This window comes from Arachis ipaensis, chromosome B2, assembly GCF_059453495.1.
Source record: "Arachis ipaensis isolate K30076 ecotype BB chromosome B2, ASM5945349v1, whole genome shotgun sequence".
In the NCBI taxonomy this organism is placed as follows: domain Eukaryota; kingdom Viridiplantae; phylum Streptophyta; class Magnoliopsida; order Fabales; family Fabaceae; genus Arachis; species Arachis ipaensis.
In genome coordinates this window covers 40,630,951-40,650,179 of record NC_142437.1, presented here as the reverse complement: position 1 = coordinate 40,650,179, position 19,229 = coordinate 40,630,951, and the positions used below count along the sequence as shown (strand labels likewise).

General features: G+C 43.9%; 1 pseudogene; it reads left to right on the top strand.

The window, feature by feature from the left end:
• Window positions 1-1,611: 1,611 nt before the first annotated feature.
• LOC107627153 (protein FAR1-RELATED SEQUENCE 5-like) lies at window positions 1,612-2,836 on the top strand (annotated as a pseudogene).
• The last annotated feature ends 16,393 nt before the right edge of the window (window positions 2,837-19,229 follow it).

Below are 19,229 nucleotides of genomic sequence, written 5' to 3'. Positions count from 1 at the left end.
GCCGCTAACTCCTTCTCCTCCCGACTCAGCTTAACTCCTTCTCTTCCCGACTCAGCTTAACTCCTTCTCCTCACCACTCACCGACGGTGATTTCGGCAGCATCTTGTTCCAACAACTCATCCGACGAGATTCGGAGATCTTGAACCACGATACGCTATTTTTCCTTGGGATTGAGAAAGTGTTCAGTGTTAACGAGTCTGTTCAGGCGGATCCAAGCCCACAAACAGCCTCACCTCTGACGACGACGGAGCCTGATTTGCATTGTCGGTTGTCTTCGGCAGTTGATGGCTTCGCCATCTCCATCAATGGAAAGAAGGTACCCGTTGTATTATCACCCTTCACTTGATTTACAAATATCCCCCTTTTTCTTCATCATAGGACTGCAATTTTCTTTGGAGGACATCCCCCAATTTTGCGTGTTTCGCTAAATTACCGTATTGTTACTGTTTGGCACAGGGTTGCCGGGGATGAAGATACCACTGGGGGCGTGCGCATTGCCGATGAAGCAGAAATGTCTGACAGAGCAGACCACGGAGTTGGATCGTTTGAGGGCGAAGGCTCTGTAGGGATGGAGTCGGACGAGTACGACTTTCAGGAAGATGAAACAGAACACGACCATCATGCAGAGGCCGATGTCGACAATGGGATGCGGTTGAATTGGAAGACAGTTTGGACGGCGCCGGAGGAATGTCTCACAATTATGCGGAAGACGAGTTTTACGCTATTGATTCAGTGGAGTCGATAGGTTGGATTGATTTTTTGAGCTTGAGTGAGGAGGATGTTCTCCGGTTTAATTTCGCAAATGTTGACATTGCATTTGAGTTCTACCAGCAATATGCAAAGCACCATGGCTCCGGCGCGAGACGTTCCAGAAGCGAAAAACGCGGCGAAGTAAGGATACGTCAGGAGTTCGTGTGCCACCGACAAGGGTTCCGATCCCCAAAGTTCTACTCGATGCCTAACCGGCAAAAGAGGCCGAGGGCCGAGACACGGTGTGGATGCCCTGCAAGGATGCTACTCCGCATGGATGATGAATCAGGACGTTGGCACGTTGTGTACTTTTCAAACGCGCATAACCACCACGTTCTTGAGTTGCGATTTTCTTCCATGCTCCCAGGCCATCGGAAGATGAGCGAAGCGGACATCGAGCAGATGAACGACATGCGCAAAGGGGGCATTGGTGTCTCCCGAATCCACGGTTTTATGGCGAGCCTAGCCGGCGGGTATCATAATGTCCCGTACACAACAAGGGACATGCACAATGTAAATGCGAAGCAACGAAGGGAGGGTGGCCTAGACGCGGAATCGTGTCTAAGGTATCTCCGAGAGTGCAAGACAAATGATCCAGCACTATACTACAAGGAAGTTGTTGACGGTGAGGGCGTGTTGCAACATTTGTTTTGGTGTGACGGCACGAGCCAAATTGATTACCAGGTGTTTGGAGACGTGGTTGCATTTGATGCAACGTACAAGAAAAATGTTTACCTTTCACCTCTTGTAGTATTCTCCGGTGTGAATCACCACAACCAAACGGTTGTCTTTGCCGCTGCACTGGTGGCAGACGAGAAAGAAGAGACCTATGTCTGGCTGCTTCAACAGTTGCAAACTTCAATGAAAGGGAAGGCTCCCGTTTCCATAATAACCGACGGTGACAGGCAAATGAAGTCTGCGATTGAGCAAGTTTTTCCAGAGGCTCACCATCGACTCTGCGCTTGGCATCTACTCCGAAACGCCACTAGCAACATCGGAAAGCCCAAATTTACCAGGATGTTTAGGGATTGCATGCTTGGCGACTATGAGGTCCGAACATTCCAGAGAAAGTGGTTTGAGATGGTTGAGAAATTTGGCGTCGCCGATAAAAGATGGGTACAGGACATGTACGAGAGAAGGCACAGTTGGGCCACAACACACATACGGGGAAAGTTCTTTGCCGGATTTCGAACAACATCAAGGTGCGAGGGCTTGCACGCTGTGATATCACGGTATGTTAAGTCTCGATACAGCTACACTGAGTTTTTACATCATTTCCATCGATGCTTGATGTTCGTGCGTGCAAAGGAGGTGGAGGCTGATTTCGAGTGTGCAAAGGGTGACCCTGTTATGAGCACAAACCTGAAACAGCTGGAGCGGAGTGCAGCCGATAACTACACTCGTACAATATTCTATTTGTTTGTTCCCATTCTTGATAGGGCCTGTGCAATGAGGGTGGTTGACTCTGAAGACAACGGTTCCTATTTTATCCACACCGTCTCTCGATATGGCACTCCGGGAAAGGATTGGCGTGTTGTTGCAACGTCTGATATGAGGGAGGCCCGATGCACGTGCATAAGAATAGAATGTTTCGGAGTCACCTGCGAACATATAATTGCGGTGCTTGTTCTTAACAATGTTCATGAGATCCCGAGGTCTCTGATATTGTCGAGAAGGACCAAGGATACAAAACTTGTGGCGGTGCAGTCGATGGGCGTGATTTGGGATTCTGTACAACTGACGCAACACTGGTGCCTGATGGATTGGTACCGGAAAGTGTGCAAGATTGCATGTCACAGCACTGAAAAGTTCCAGTTTGCAAGAGACATTGCCATGCTGATGCTAAATCACTTCGAGAACGAAGATGCAGGGGACACCAGTTTTCCACCCGAGGGGCCACCTACTGAGGGTGGCAGAGGCCTGGCGCGAAATCCACCCAGGCGCAATACAAAGGGTAACGGTGCTCATGGTGGAAAAAAAACCCAGCGATGTCGTTTGTGCCGGGAGGTGGGACACAACAGGACGACGTGTCCGGACCGCCGCACAATGGAGTCATCTGGCACAGTTGCAGATGACATGGATTTGATGGACATTGACAAGGTGGGTTAGTCACTTTATAGATGATCTAGTTAAGATTTCTGCCTTGTTAAATGGTTCTAATCATTTGTTTTTTATATTGGTGTCAGCTCTATGATAACCTATCTGGCAATCTGTATGCGACCGCGGAGATTCCTTCATTCCAATGCTCCGATAGTGACACGCAGGCTGGGTTTGCTAACAGCGACTTCGCTGGGACCAACACGTCCGTGCCAGTCATGTCTCTCGCCGATTGAGCAAAGGGGCCTACAGTCGTCACAACCGTGTGCTCTAGATATAACAGATTTTAATCGGGATTCAAGAAGTGGAGGTGTGAAGTGGTGTCATGCGAATAGCTGCAAATCCATTGTCAAACCTGATGTATTATTAATCGCTCGTTGTCGACCCTTTTGTTGAACCGGACATGGTAGTTAGGGGCATCTTTATAGCGATTCTATGTGTAGTGGATATTTTGTATGTATGGTAAGTGGATATTTTGTATGTAACGTTTATGTGGATATTTTGGTTGTAACGTTCACTGGATATTCAGATGGACGTCTCCTAAAAAAACTCCCTTCGTCCGCCTCTTTGCAGTAGACATTCGGAACTAGTTACGTCTTGTACTAGCTTGTGTGCTAGTTGGAAAATGCATGTGGTTCAATCGCGGTTTTGAAATTCTTTGTAAGGGATCCTGGCTTCTGGATGTAATTTAAAACACATGCTTAAAACACCGGACGTAATGAATAAAATGCACTAAATGAAACACGGCAACAAATCTGAATCAATACTAAATGAAGCACGGCAACAACTCTGAATCAATAAACAACCACTACTAATTCTCATTTTTAGGGTATTAACAAATCAGTGTGAAGTTTCAAAATTCAAAATTCAAACATACAAAAAGTAGGTGAAGTGAATCGAATTACATTCAAGCTACACATCTTAAAATTACATTCAAACTTTACAGGCACTAATTGACATACATTTCTAATATTGGGAGATCAGTCTATTTGCAATGCTATGCGCACATTAACAACAGAAACGATTATCGTGTTTATCATCTGAAGCATAAGTTAATGAGGGCAAGGTAGAATTGTATGCCTGGAAATATAATGTAGATTAAAGATACAGATGTATGAACATGCAGCTTGCATCATTGTATTTGACAAACTGAGGCAAGAAAACACCATGGACCGATCTAGTTACTTGGATTGTGTTGGGGGGCGGTGGCTGGGGGTGTTTAGGATATAGGAGTTCTCAATATATATGCAGTCAGTAGTCCTGCGGCGCCAGCCGCTCGAAGACACACACATGGCTGTGTCTTAGTTGGCATGCAGTTGCTAAGGCACACCAGCCCATTCCAAAATATCCGTTCGTCCTCCCGATATAGTGCGTATACTGAACGGTCCACGCGCCCCTCTCGTTGGTAATCGAAATTGGGCTATCCTCGTATACTCCCGGCAGAGGGGGGACATTCGGCTGAAAACGAGGACATATTTTTTAGGGTGAGAGCAATGAAATAATTGAATAGAACAATAGCACCGGAAATAGTTGCCTTCAAAAATAACTGTCGGGAGACTTACGAGAAAACGGGTTGCTAGTCTGTGCACGATTGGACTGACAAAGAAGGGATTGGTTGATCTGAACCCATCGGCTATGTGCCTTGAATTGGGGGCCGTCGGATAGCTTATACAAGTGGAGTCCATCCCCGGCTCGGCATGGGCCAAGTAGTTGATTTCCATTGTATGACCGTTAAAGAACATGACATACATGGTGTTTTGAACTTCGTGATAACGGAACAGCACCAGCCACTGATCCCTTAGGCCGTAGTGTTCCCAGACAGCGTCCCATCCTCCATGAAGCACGATCCTTCCATTAGGTTCCATATTCTAGCCCACGCGATGACGATGTCCTGTAGGAGTGGTTAGGGTCAGAGGTCGCGGTAGGGACCGGTCATAATCCCACGAGAACCGTAGCGGGAGCATCTGTAGCGGATGGTGAAAAAAAAAAGGTTTACAATGTGTCACACATGGATGGATTGATGATTGCAGGTAGTAAAGGAATTGAAATTGGCGTCTATACCAGTGTATCAGGGTCGTTCACCAGGATTATCGTGAAGAACTGGACTGTATAGTTGCCATGTGCGGGTATTGCTGGAAGACTTCTGTTTCGCAAGTTTCTGGTACAACGTAAAACAACATAAAACAAACGCCTTAGCCGAGTGCATACAGAAATCCCGCTAGAATAATCTTGTTACCTTCCATAGTTGATCTCGTAGTATCTTGTGTCATGGATGACCACATAGAAAAACTTTGGTTGGTGATACGAAAATAGCATTGTGTTACCGATTTGAAGATGGTAGTGTTCGTAAAAGGCTCGCCACCCTCCGGTGAAGATGATTCGATGCGGATGCTCCTCCTCGACAACCCACGAGATGCTCCATGACTGACCATTTGTGGTGCTTACCTCGACGGCGTTGCTCATGTTTTCCTGGACAACGTTGGTGAAGTGCGCCGGCATTCTCTGCACGAGTAAGAAATCGATATTGATGTGGGCTTGCATGCGGGCCTTGGGGATAGGGTAGTAGAACAAAAAAAACTGAAAACTTATAAATTGATTCTCCGTGTTGGGGATTATGAATCTGAAGAAGCGGAAATCAGCGAGCGTCGGCATTGTGATACCTCGGCTGTGATTTCTTTGATGGTTTCCGGTTCTTTACTGCCGGAAGCTTTTGAGACTCCAACAATGGCTTCCCTTCTTCGAAAAGTTTGCGTTTTTTTTTTGGTAACTGAGAAACGTACGCGCGTTAAATAGGCGAAACAACTCCCGCCTTTTTAAGTTTTTTTTTTAATAAATAACCATTAAACCTGATTAGACTGAGCATTAATGAGGAATTAATGTTGGTGCAATTACCAAGGGCAATAATCGGATTTCAAAAAAAGTGCTAACCACCGAATGAGTTCAAGATTTAAACAAAGCCTTAATCTAATGTTATCATCCATTCCATTGCGTGGGTTAGTGAATAGTCACTTCGTATTGGCAGCCTTGCCTTGGCGATGGATGGACGAATTGATGTAGGCGATGGAAGCAAGTAAGTTGTTCATAATTACATTTTTTTGTATATTTACGGTTTTTAAATTTTTTTTCCTGGAACATAACTTTGTTTTTTTTTTGTCATGTTGGAAAATAACATTTTTTTTTACTTGGTGTTGGGCCAGAGAAACTGACTCGACCCAAAACCCAAAAACCGAACTCGCATAGCGACCCAACCCCTAATGCCCGACCCTAATCGAAGCTACTCTCCTCTTCATCGAAGGCAAAACTCCTCGCTCCGCCCATGTCAACTCCACCTCCGACAGAAGCTCGGAAGACTTGAAAAACTTAATGCATGGTGGCGATGACACGGCCGATCATCCTCAACGAAGATGCATGCTGGAAAATAACATTATATAACATAAAGGGGCCCCACATAAAGATACAATAACAGTAATAAGATGTAGGGCCCTAAGATGTATGGCCCATGATATAATCAGCCCACGAAGACTGTCCATCCATGATACGATAACATAAATTTGCAATGCATGAAAAAAAAACGTTGTATTCGGCCCCTTCACACGTTTCTTAGACACGGTTCCCCCGTCTTGGCCGCTTCCGCCGTCTTCGCAAGCAATGAACCACTTTTCTCATTGCATCTTCCCATTAGCAGTGTAATTGCCATTTTGATCCTGATCTTCTCTTCGTCCAGCTGCAATGGTCAATGCGGCGTTTATTAGAGACACACATTGCAATTGCATTCTACCTGTATGCATGCATTAACTTACAATTGGCAACACCGCGTGGGTGAACCTCCGTCCCATTGCTATCCACTGCATGACCCAAATGTCAGAGTCTGTACTGCTGCTGGTTTTTGGCACTCCCGGTGCGGCCATGATGTCCAAACTGGCAAACTCGGGAGCGCTCTTAGAGCGTGAGTTTTTATACCCGTCAGTTGCAATGATTCCATCCAGCGCAGTCAGCTGGCACAGATTCGCCAAGATAATAAAGATTAGCGTATTCGGATAGGACGCTAAATTAACCTATGTGCGTCACTTACCATGCATTGTATGACACGTCTCCTTCTTGCCTTTGATTCTTTAGTTGCATTCGTGTCAAATTGGAAGACCTGCTTCTCCGACAGGTCAACCACAGCCAAGAACCAGTGCTTGTCACAGTCTTCTTCCAGTACTAGCATATAGACCTGTGATTGATGGAAAAAGCCGAATACAATAAGAGAGTCATAATTCAGTCCGCCCAGGTTCAGAACTTGCGTACAAGAATCTTATCGGTCGGTAGCTTAGAAGGCGTAGGTCTTACGTCGGGTGCATGTGGTCATTGCCGTATCGCTGCGCCAAAATTTCTGGGTGGACACCGTCCATTACATCGGCCTGGTTATTCAGAGAGTATTCAGAGATTCAAACAAGTCACCGTGCATGTCAACGGTACATGGTTCATGTTAAAACAGAGAACGTTAAATCATAGATATGTATTCAAATAAACTACCGAATTAGGATTTGGGTGTACCATAAAATTCAGATGCAAGCACCATACCGCTCGAGGGTGATCTCTATCGGTTTCTCCCTCCGATGCGACCATGATCGTGATCAACTCCATTATCTGCAAATCATAACCAACAAAAAAAATCAGACTTCGCATGGAAATAATAAACCCGGGTCAGCGGAAAAAAATCCATTAATTCGAAGAGGATACGATGGATTGCTACGTGCCTTCGGGATTGGTTGTCGTCCGTCTAACAGGCATCCCATGTCAGAACGAGTTGCATGTTGCGACCCGACGCGTACAACGATCTCCCTGTGCGGTCAACAAATGGAAGATGTTACACATGCTAGCCCAATTTAACTACGGTCCTCCGACACTAATGACGCCACACGGCAGATTCAGGCGTTGATGTTCAGATAGAATACTTACGTGGGGTCGGCATGATGGTCGTAGACGTACTTACAGATGTCCATCTCGTGCTGAGAGATTGGCCATTCGTTGGTGGTGTTTGTTCCCTTCTTGGTCAAGTTTGACGGGGGTCGTCGCGGAATCTGCTTATAGGTGTCGGCTGTCCGTCCGTGGCTGCTTTCCGGCATCGATGAGCTCTCGTCGGATGATGTCACCGTGTTAAAGGGAAAACTGCCTTTTCTGTTTTGCGTTGGCTGCAGTCCATTGCGCCCTGTCGGGTTGTCTGCATTATTGCTCCGTTGGGGCGATATAGTCCCCCGGTTACCCCCGTATACCTTTTCCTTGAATCGAGTGAAGAAGCATGTGGCCTTGCCACCCTTAGGCCCATGTTCGACGCCGTGCGTGTTTGACCTGCACATCTTTGGGTACATGGCCCGTTTCTGATCGTCGTCATCATCGTAAACAGACATGTCGACGTCTCCGCCACTGCTTTTTGTCGACGACTGATGCAGTCTCTTCCTCATCGTTCCTAGAAGCATCAACTGTCTACGGTTGGGAATGGAGGCGCATGACATCGGGTTGTGCATGTGTTTCCTGTCGACGACCGGTAGTCTTCGTTTCTCAATTCGGTTTCCATCGGACGTTGCGTTGACTTTATCCGCAGGTCCCTTTTGCGCCTGGGTGACAGGCTCTCTGAGACCGCCCACCAACAACTGAATCGTCACCATTTCCGCTTCGACCCTGTCCATTCGGCGTTGCGTGTTCTTCCATGGAAAATCGTAACAAATCTGTCAGATGGTTGGATTTACCGAAACAGTTAGAACGGAAATTGAGACGGGTGTTACCAACCTTTGTGTTCTCGAGCACCTCTCTCATTATTTCCAGCAACGCATCATTTGAGGTGTTGTCGTTTGGGCCCGGTATTCTCTGATCCTCCTGGCATTGGGCGCTTGTTAGTACGTTTGTGGTATACAACTAACTCACTAGAATCGTGAGCAGCATAAGCATAACTTAAAAAAATAAGTAAATAAAAAGTCAAAACCGGCCAATGCACCACAACCGTACCTGGGCAGTGTCGTCGTTCATGTTGTTGGATGCAGCGGGTGTCCCATGATCGGCCATTGTTCGTTGCAGTATCGGTCGTCGGCATCCGATGGGTTGGTCCGTGTTGGTTGTGCGTGGGGATGGTTGTGTTTTGGCGATGGCTTGATTTGTGAAGAGGATAGAATCGGCTAGCTATTGCCCGGTCAAAAAGTTGGGTCTGCAAACACCTTTCTTGAAGTATGAAGACGGTCAGCTCCATCGAGCCAGGATGCATCACATGCGTTTAAAATTGCACTGGTTAGGCAACCTCGGGTGCCGTCCAATATTCAAGCCTTTGCAAAGTGCTTCCTAACATAGCAAAAGGTGACCTGCCATTGCATGAGATCAGTAGCGTCTGCACACGGCGATACGATATTAAAATCTATTTTAATTTAATTGTGTGGCATGTAAAGGATAAAAACTTAATACGCAAAATGACAAAAATTCTACTAAGAACATTTAACATTGTTATTATTACGGGAAGTGCAAGGCCAATGGGCTGATTTTTTTTATACTTTTTAAATGACATAAAACGTCACTGCCGTTTGGTATGTGAAAATAATTTTTAAATTTATTAAATACAAAACGTTAATGCTGTTTTTTTTTTAAAAAAATAAAAGATTTATATTTTTCCTAAAACGGCTCTGCCATTTTGCCTAGGTAACTCTTTCTTAATTGAAAATAAGAAAACGTAATTGACGTTTTGATTTTTTATTTTTTTTAATTAAAAGAAATTAAAAACGGATACAACGATGTTAAATACAATTTTTAAGACATTTTGATAGATTACACGAATACAGATCCAACATTAAAAAAAAAGTTGCAATGGGAACAACCTATTTTCTTCTTATTATTTATTCTACATAATAAATTAATAATGACGCGTTAAAGTTAATAATCCAAAATGATAAGAATCAATAACTTATAATAGTGGTAAGGCTGATTTTTTTTTTATATTGAAACAAAGATGTTAAATACAATTTTTTTGGAATTTTGATTGATTACACCAATACAGACCTAATATTAAAATAAAAAAAGGGTTCAGATATACGTGATCGTCTCACACAATTGGCCGCTCCTTCAGGGAACTAACGAGCCCACCCCCAAAATTAAAGAACGCTGAAGGGACATGTTACTCGGCCACTCACCTTTGAATGCAGTGACTCTGTGTCGGCTAACAAAATTAATCTGATCCAACGAAATCTCCGTCACAGAAGTACCATTAGCACCTGTTGCTGCCCGTCTATGAATATTTTCGCGCACTGTGATCATACAATCACCCATGATTGTCACAGGATTCCATGGAACACCCAACTGACCACCAACTCGTAGCTTGATGAATGGGACCACGCACATCGATTCCAAGTCAATCTTGCACCATATGGTCGATAGTCCTCCGTGCGGGGATCGTTCATAGCCGACCAGGTGTGGGATGCTGTCGAGCACACGCATCGCCTACACGTGCTGAATTGAGCTACGGTTTATCCTAATCTTGTTCAGTAGAAGGTTTCATGCATCCAGAATGACCAAATGCATTGCAACCGTGGCATCACGTCCACCCCAGTTCACCCACAAGGCCTTACCAAGGTGGAAGACTGAGCTCGCTCCGAAGTGAGTGAGACGCAAATCGTTAATGTACTCCTGTTTCCAGATTCCATCTGCGGAATTGAAAACATTGCAGTGCAAAAACCTATTTTTGAGATGCCTCTTTGAAATATGGACGACCTAGTAATTTTTAGCTCCCGCCCGATATCCAAATGCGTATCCGATAACGGCCTGTTTCCATAGGGTGTCTGCCGGATTGTCCAGTTGCCGAGCCACTCGTAGCAGTGGGTTCAATATCATCAGTCCCGTATCAAAACCAGCCCAGCTATACCGATCACAGATCATACCGTAATCGGAGTCGATGACACTCCACCATCCGCGAGGACCCAGCTATTCTGGCATTAGCGCGGGTACTCTTCCTCCGTCTAGACAGTCCACAAGACAAAAACATACTCTTTAACAGTATGTCTCCTGGTCACCAATCTGGAGCAACACTTTCTGGTGTTTTCCGCTGTTTGCGATCGTGTTGTCCCTCCTAAATTTATCGGATGACAGTCGGACACGCCAAGTAGTGCTTGCGGCTCTGCATCTCGCTGCTGTCTTCGGGTCTGTCTGGGTGAATATCTCCATAAATATATCGTCCGAAAAGACCTGGTCACCCATCTCACCCAATGACTCCGCCAATTGAGTTGCCATAATCTAAGCTGCTTTCCTTCTCTGCTTTTTTTTTTTAAATGTCGTGTCTTAGACCGTCTAGAACATAACGGAGTAAACAATTAAGGGATGCATGTACTATACACTTCCTCACTTTTGCTAGATTGTAGCGGTCTGGCCCGCAGCTGTGCATCATGATGGGTCTGTCACTCACGTCACATCAAAAAAATGTAAATGCCCCTTAAACACAAAAAAATATGAAACAACTCATTAAGTAACATCATTTTTCAAGGAATAACAATAGACCCGGATGCAACCGTATCGTACAAGATATATACATATGAATTATTTTTTTTCCATACCATTTTTCGTAGAGAAAGATTATACCAAACGGATACAACAGGCCACATATTCAATGTTAATTGTTTGAATCGTTAGCTAACAACTCCATGGGGAAAGATGCCTCCACCCTGGGGCTGGGGGCTTTAATCGACCGTTCCGTGCCAAGTTGGCGTCATAGGTGTCAGTTAACAAGAAGACCGTTGGGATGTGAGGACATGGTGCCATTGGCAGAGAGGTGAATATGAACCCTCGTTGCGCACTGCTATTTCAAAAGCCCCTCTTTCACTCTCCCCGTGAACTATTGAACACACAATGCAGGGATCCTCTTCCATAAGCTCGTCCTCCGTTGATGCACTGATGCCTCGCTGTCACTGTGGCGTGAGGTCGCCAATCAGAACCGCTTGGAAATGTGACTATCCAGGCAGAAGGTTTTATGGATGTTCTGGGTACGAAACCACCAGGAAATGCTCGTTCTTTCAGTGGTACGATCCAGAGCCCCCGGCTCGTTATTCTGATGTCATTCGCAGGTTTCTGGAAACGAACGAGGGCATTATAAGCGAGAACACTGAGTTGAAGAAGACAAGACAGGAACTCCTAGACGAGCTGCGTCGTTTGCAACAGAGTGTGCATGAAACAAGGGCAAAGCTCGAGGCTACCGTTGCAGCCTCTATGGCCATGGAAGACAACATGCTTGCGAGTGTCGCGACGACAAGGAAGCGTGGGGTTGTGATCATCGTGCTGATATCCGTGATCGTTTTGTTGGTTTTCTTTCCGATCAAAGTCGCTAGTTGAGCCTTTTTTTCTATGTTCACGACTGGAAAACATAATTAAATCAAACGATTTGTTTAGCCTTAGTTGTAGCGTGGATTTGAGTGCATTGGCACTATGTTTTCAATCTAATTGGATAATTTTCATTTCCCGTATGCATTCTACTAAGTATAATAAACCACGATACACATCAATCCATTCGAAAAGCATAATTTTAAAATACCCGGAATACAAACAACGATTACACTTGGTCCATACGTACTCGCGACGGATTTACGGAGTGACAGCCTACTTGCCGCATATGCGATTGAATCACACAAGCGGCCGCTCCATCAAGGAACTAGTAAACTCACCCCCACAATTATAACGCGCTGAAGGTACATGTCACTCGGCCACTCACCTTTGAATGCGGTGAATCTGTGTCGGCTAACAAAATTAATCTGATCCAACGAAATCTCTGTCAGAAAACCACCGTTAGTACCTATTGCCCGTTTGCGATTGTTTTCGTGCACTGTGATCATACGATCACCCATGATCGTCACAGGATTCCATCGAACGCCATACTGACTGGCAACTCCTAGCTTGATGAACGGGATGACGCACATCGATTCCAAGTCAATCTTGCACCATATGGTCAACAGTCCTCCGTGCGGGGATCATTCATAGCCGACCAGGTGTGGGATGCCGTCGAGCACACGCATCGCTTGCACGTGCTGAATTGAGCAACGGTTTATCCTTATCTTGGTCAGAAGAAAGGTGGCTGCATCCAACACGACCACATGCGTTGCAATCATCAAACCACATCCACCCCAGTTGACCCACACGGCCTTACCAAGGTGGAACGCTGAGCCCTCATCGAGGTGAGTGAGACGCTGATCGTTTATGTACGCGTGTTTCCAGCTTCCCTCTGTGGAATTGAAAACATTGCAATGCAAAAACCTGTCTAGGATATGCCTCTTTGACATATGGACGACGCAGTAATTGTAAGTTCCCGCCCGGTATCCAAATGCGTATCCGATGACGACTTGTTTAAGTAGTTTGTCGGCCGGATCGTCCAGTTGACGAGCGACTCGCAGCAGCGGGTTCCATAATAGGAGTCTCAAATCAGGACCAGTCGTGCTATACTACACGCAAATCACACTGCAATCGGAGCCGATAACAGTCCACCATCCGCCGGGACCCAGTTATTCTGGCATTGGCGCGGCTACTCTTCCTCCGTCTACACAGTCCACAATGTAGAAAGATTCGTTTGAACCATATGTCTCCGGGTCACCAATCTGGAGCAACACCTTACGGTGTTTCCTAATGTTTGCGAGCGTGTTGTCTCTCCTAAATCTGTCGGAAGACAGTCGGACACGCCAGGTTGTGCTTGCGGTTCTGCATCTCGCCGCCGTCTTTGGGTCTGTTCGAGTGAAAATCTCCATCAAAAGATCGTCTGGAAAGACCTGGTCACCCATGTCAGCCAACAAATCCGAAAACTGATTTTCCATATCCGAATTTGCTTGTCTTTTCCCCTATTTTTTTCCTTTCAATGTCGTGAGTTAGACTATCCACAACAATGGCAATCGAGTAAGCATTTAAGGGAAGCGTATAGTATACACTTTCTCACATTTGCTGTATTGTATAGTTGACGAGCGCGTAGAGTTGGGCATCATGATGGGTCTGACCATCTTGTTCCACGGGTAGAGTTGAGCAGTCACTCACGTCACATCAAGAAACGTAAATACCCCTTAAATACAAAAAAATATGAAACATCATTTTTCAAGGAATTTCGAGATATTATGTAACAATAAATTCGATTTATTCTAAATTCAAATAACATGGAAGAGTCCTGCAACAATACCATGTAAAGCTTTTTTTTTTTGGATGCGGTTCTGGGCCAGTAGTCCGCCCCGAACCAAGACAACAGAAGTAATTCGCCCGAGTCCCAACCCAGTCCCCGAACCCGGTGCAGATGAGGCCCGACCATACAGGAACCTTATTTTTGCTCTTCGTCCTCCTTCACGTTGTCTTCTCCCACTACTGTCGCTCCTTCGGCTCACCTGGGTTTGATGCATTATAAGATGAGGATATGGGAATTGATGGGTGGGGCTGTATAATCTGGATAGTGTTAACGGGCTTAGCCAATGAACGAAAGAAAAAAATAGAACAAATAAATATTAATTTACAAATCACGGAAAAAAGAAATAGACTCTAGACATAATAATAATAATAATAATAATAATAATAATAATAATAATAATAATAATAATAATAATAATAATGTGAGTGATAAATGTTAGGAAGAGTTTCAAATGTACCGTCATATCGGTGTATGAGTGATTTTTAACCGTAGATCTTAATTATATATATTATATATATTTTTTATAATTAAGATCAACGATTAAAAATAACTAAAACACCGATATAACGGCACACTTAAAAATTTTCCTAAATGTTAATACTAAATAATAATAATGATAATAATGTTAACATCGTAATTTGTTTGTTAGCCGTGAAACAATGAATAAACATGGTATTTCAAAAATGTCCAATTATAAAGAAATGTATTTTATAATACTTTATGTTATTCTACATTGGGGTTTAGGGTTTAGGGTTTAGGGTTTATGGGTGAGTGATTAGGGTTGAGGGTTTAGGGTTGATGGTTTATGGTTAAGGGTTTAGGGTTTAGGGTTTAGGGTTTGGGATTTAGGTTTTATGGTTTAGGGTTTAGGGTTTAGGGTTTATGGTTTAGGATTTATGGTTTATTAGTAAGGGTTTAGGGTTTATGGTTTAGGATTTAGGGTTTAGGGTGTATGGTTTAGGGTTTAGGATTTATGGTTTAGAGTTTATGGTTCAGGATTTATGGTTTAGGGTTTAGGGTTTAGGGGTTAGGGTTTATGGTTTATTATTTAGGGTTTAGGGTTTATGGTTTATAGTTTAGGATTTTGGGTTTAGGGTTTAGGGTTTATGGTTTATGGTTTATGGTTTAGGGTTTGTGGTTTATGGTTTATGGTTTATGGTTTATGGTTTATAGTTAAGGGTTTAGGGTTTAGGGTTCAGGATTTATGGTTTAGGGTTTAGGGTTTAAGGGTTAGGGGTTAGGATTTATGAGTGAGTGATTAGGGTTGAGGGTTTTGGGTTTATGGTTTAGGGTTTATGGTTTATGGGTCTAGGGTTTATGGTTTAGGGTTTAGGGTTTAGGGTTTATGGTTTATGGTTCTAGGGTTTATGGATTAGGGTTTAGGGTTTATGGGTGAGTGATTAGGGTTGAGGGTTTAGGGTTTATGGTATAGGGTTTAGTGTTTAGGGTTTAGGGTTAGGGTTTATGGTTTATGGTTTATGGTTTATGGTTAAGGGTTTAGGATTTAGGGTCTATGGTTTAAGGTTTAGGGTGAGTGATTAGGGTTGAGGGTTTAGGGTTGAGGGTTTAAGGTTTAGGGTTTAGGGTATAGGGTTTATGGTTTAGGGTTTAGGGTTTAGGGTTTAGGGGTTAGGGTTTATGGTTTATGGTTTAGGGTTTTGGGTTTATGGTTTATGGTTTAGTGTTTATGGTTTAGGGTTTAGGGTTTATGGTTTAGGATTTAGGGTTTAGAGTTTATGGTTTAGGGTTTAGGATTTATGGTTTAGGGTTTAGTATTTAGGGTTTAGGGTTTAGTTTTTACGGTTTAGGGTTTAGGATTTATGGTTTATGGTTAAGGGTTTAGTGTTTAGGGTTTAGGATTTAGGATTTAGGGTTTAGGATAATGGGTTTAGGGTTTAGGGTTCAGGGTTTAGGGTTTATGGTTTATGGTTTAGAGTTTAGGGTTTAGTGTTTATGGTTTAGGGTTTAGGGTTTAGGGTTTAGTGTTTATGGTTTATAGTTTATGGTTTATGGTTAAGGGTTTATGGTTTAGGGTTTATGGTTTAGGATTTAGGGTTTATGGTGTATGGTTTAGGGTTTAGGGGTTAGGGGTTACAGTTTAGGGTTTAGTATTTAGGGTTTAGGGTTTATGTTTAGGGTTTAGGGTTTATGATTTATGGTTAAGGGTTTAGTGCTTAGGGTTTATGATTTATGGTTAAGGGTTTAGTGTTTAGGGTTTATAGGGTTTATTATTTAGTGTTTAGTGTTTAGGGTTCATGGTTTAGGGTTTAGGGTTTAGTGTTTATGGTTTAGGGTTTAGGGTTTATGGTTTAGTATTTAGGGTTTATGGTTTAGGGTTTAGGGGTTATGGTTTAGGGTTTATGGTTTATGATTTAGGGTTTAGTGTTTTGGGTTTAGGGTTTAGGATTTATGGTTTACTGTTTAGGGTTTATGGTATAAGGTTTAGAGTTTAGGGTTTAGGGTTCATGATTTAGGGGTTAGGGTTTATGGTTTATGGTTTAGGGTTTAGGGTTTATAGTTTAGGGTTTAGGGTTTAGTATTTATGGTTTATGGTTTATGGTCTATGGTAAAGGGTTTAGGGTGTATGGTTTATGGTTTAGGGTTTATGGTTTAGAGTTTATGGTTTATGATTTATGTTTTAGGGTTTAGGGTTTAAGGTTTAGGGTTTAAAGTTTATGATATAGGGTTCATATATTTATTTTGGTTAATGAACCAATAAAATTAAAACGAAAAATAAAATTAAACCCTATACTTTTTCCTTAAAAATAACATAACCTGAATCGCGTGCAACGGTGCTCGTAACCGGGAGAGAATTAGATACTACTAACCCGCGCACGATAGTGGAAAGCAACATCCGCCATTAATTTCCTCGTGATGCGCATGAGGCAAAACTTTATGACGCGCTGACCTAGGGCCTAGGTAGATGCAGACGAGCAGGTGTATATGTCAATTCGGGGTATGGGACAATACACTGTGTATATATTTTAATGCTTAAACAAGTATGGCACAATCGTTGGACAAACTGGTTAATACGTACGATGGGAAGGGAACCGGGTAGCTAAAGGCATCTACTGTATTAGCCATTTTAGCTTTGTCCCATCTTCCAACGAATGCCTTTTGACGGTGTACTGGTGCAGGAAATAAAGCATTACGCCCATTGCATATGTAGCTCGCAGTCCCATGCCTTTACGATATAATCAATTAAAATAATGGGGGGAGGGGGTGGGGAAGGCATGGTCAAATTTAGCGCCGTAGTGGAAGCCTGTCGATAGTTTTGGATAGATTTGACCGCAATTGTCCTAGAATAATTGATTGCAAAAGGAAATTTTATAGTATAGTGTCACTCAGAGCTTTCACTTTTGGATACGGAACAGACCATAAAACGAGCTCGCATAGGAACGTACCTTACGGGTGAAAGATTTGTCGCGAGTTTGACGATTACAACGAATACTCGTGACTCCACCCACAACACCCGAGTACCGTAAACATAGACGCATCACATTCCGTAAACGGAGGACACAATTGTCGGCATTTGCAAGGATCTTTGCAATTAAATAAACCCACCTACCTTTCTATATCACCATTATTCGAAACACGCAAAAAAAAAAAAGAAAAACAATAGGCGACGGAGAAGCACGCTCGAGCTCCGACGGTGACACACATAACAGGTTAGACAAGTTTCATTTATGACTTTTAGAATACAACATAATGCAGTACGTTGCATATGCATGGTAGACGAATATTCGCATTGACAACCACGTACGGGGTACATGTAGGGACGTATGCAAAGAGGTCCACGATGCAGATACAGTTGAGCAGTCCCAGCCCCCGCAAGCATCTGAGGTAAATCTTCTGCTCAGGTGTACTTCACACATTCTTTCAACAAATAACTGGTTCAATTTTGGTCTTTTTTATATAATATATAGCTCCCCGGTGGACCCAAAGCTGCCTCCGAACCTCAGATGAAGCTCCACAGCCGGATGATGTTAATGCGGTCAAAGGTGATCAGATCCAGTCGGAAGAGGACTGGTCGTTTCCGAAGATCGGTCTCATCGTCAAGGACTTGATGAGGGGTCTCGTGAAAAAGGTTCAGGTTATGATTTACTCCTTGGCCATGTATGTAACGTGTCTTGTTGGTGTCCCTTATCCTAAACCAGTTTAGCTTACACTCTGACAGAGGAATCTCGAGAAGGAGACCAACAACGCAGCTGCTACAATCCCCGAGAAAACCATCGTGCTGTTGGATTCCGATGGAGAGACGGATGAACAGTCAACCCCGCAGTCCATGAAAGTTGCATCTGGCATCGCTAGTGGAATGCCGATTGCCCCAGATCCGGCCGAGAATAGTACTCCACCCCTGACAGGAACCGACAGCATAATGCGAAAGTTGCTTCGCACACCACCATCGGCCACAAGGAATGCCAAACGGCCACGTTCCGGTGAGGGAACGGATAGATCTGTGCGATCTGGCTCCAGCAGGGAAAAGTCTACCCATTCAATGAGCAAGAAGGTAAATAATCGGTTAGTTAGTTTAACGCAAAATGCGACTACCGACTGACTTTTGACAAACATGTGTCGTAGATGAGGTTCAAGATCACTCCTGCCATGGACTTCAACAACCGACAGTCGGCCTTATTCGCGTACGTGTTCGACGGAAACCTTGATCCATGGTAAAACTCGAGCTTGTGTGTGTTTAAACCCGCTTATCGGGGTTATTTTAACGCCTTAACACTTTTCTCCTACTGTAGCGAGGAACTTGTTCGTATTGGAGTCAAGTCCGCGGACAGAGTTGATTTACACAGCTTACTACCGGGAAATGACGTTGATGACAAGGTATGGCACATGTTTACGCTTGTTTTGATGAGGAAAAACACATATAGGGTATCGCGAGACATCATCGGGGGTTTTTTTTTCATGCTCTTCGTTACCAAATCATCCATATGGTTGACATGGCAATGACCGGTGCTGAGATCCTTGCCACGTCCCCTCGTACTGGTGCCTTTCGCCATCTGTCTCGGTAAATTAACTCTCTCTGCTGTTGCTACTCAAAATGAATCATTGCGCCATTAACGCTCGTTGACAGTCGTCGGCGCTCTGATATATATATAACACGACTTATTTTATTCGTCAACGTTGTCTTTGTAGGATGATATTTTGAACGGGGAGACGACAGAGCTAATGCTCAATCGTTACATGGAGAAATGGATGAGGCCATCCAGATTCC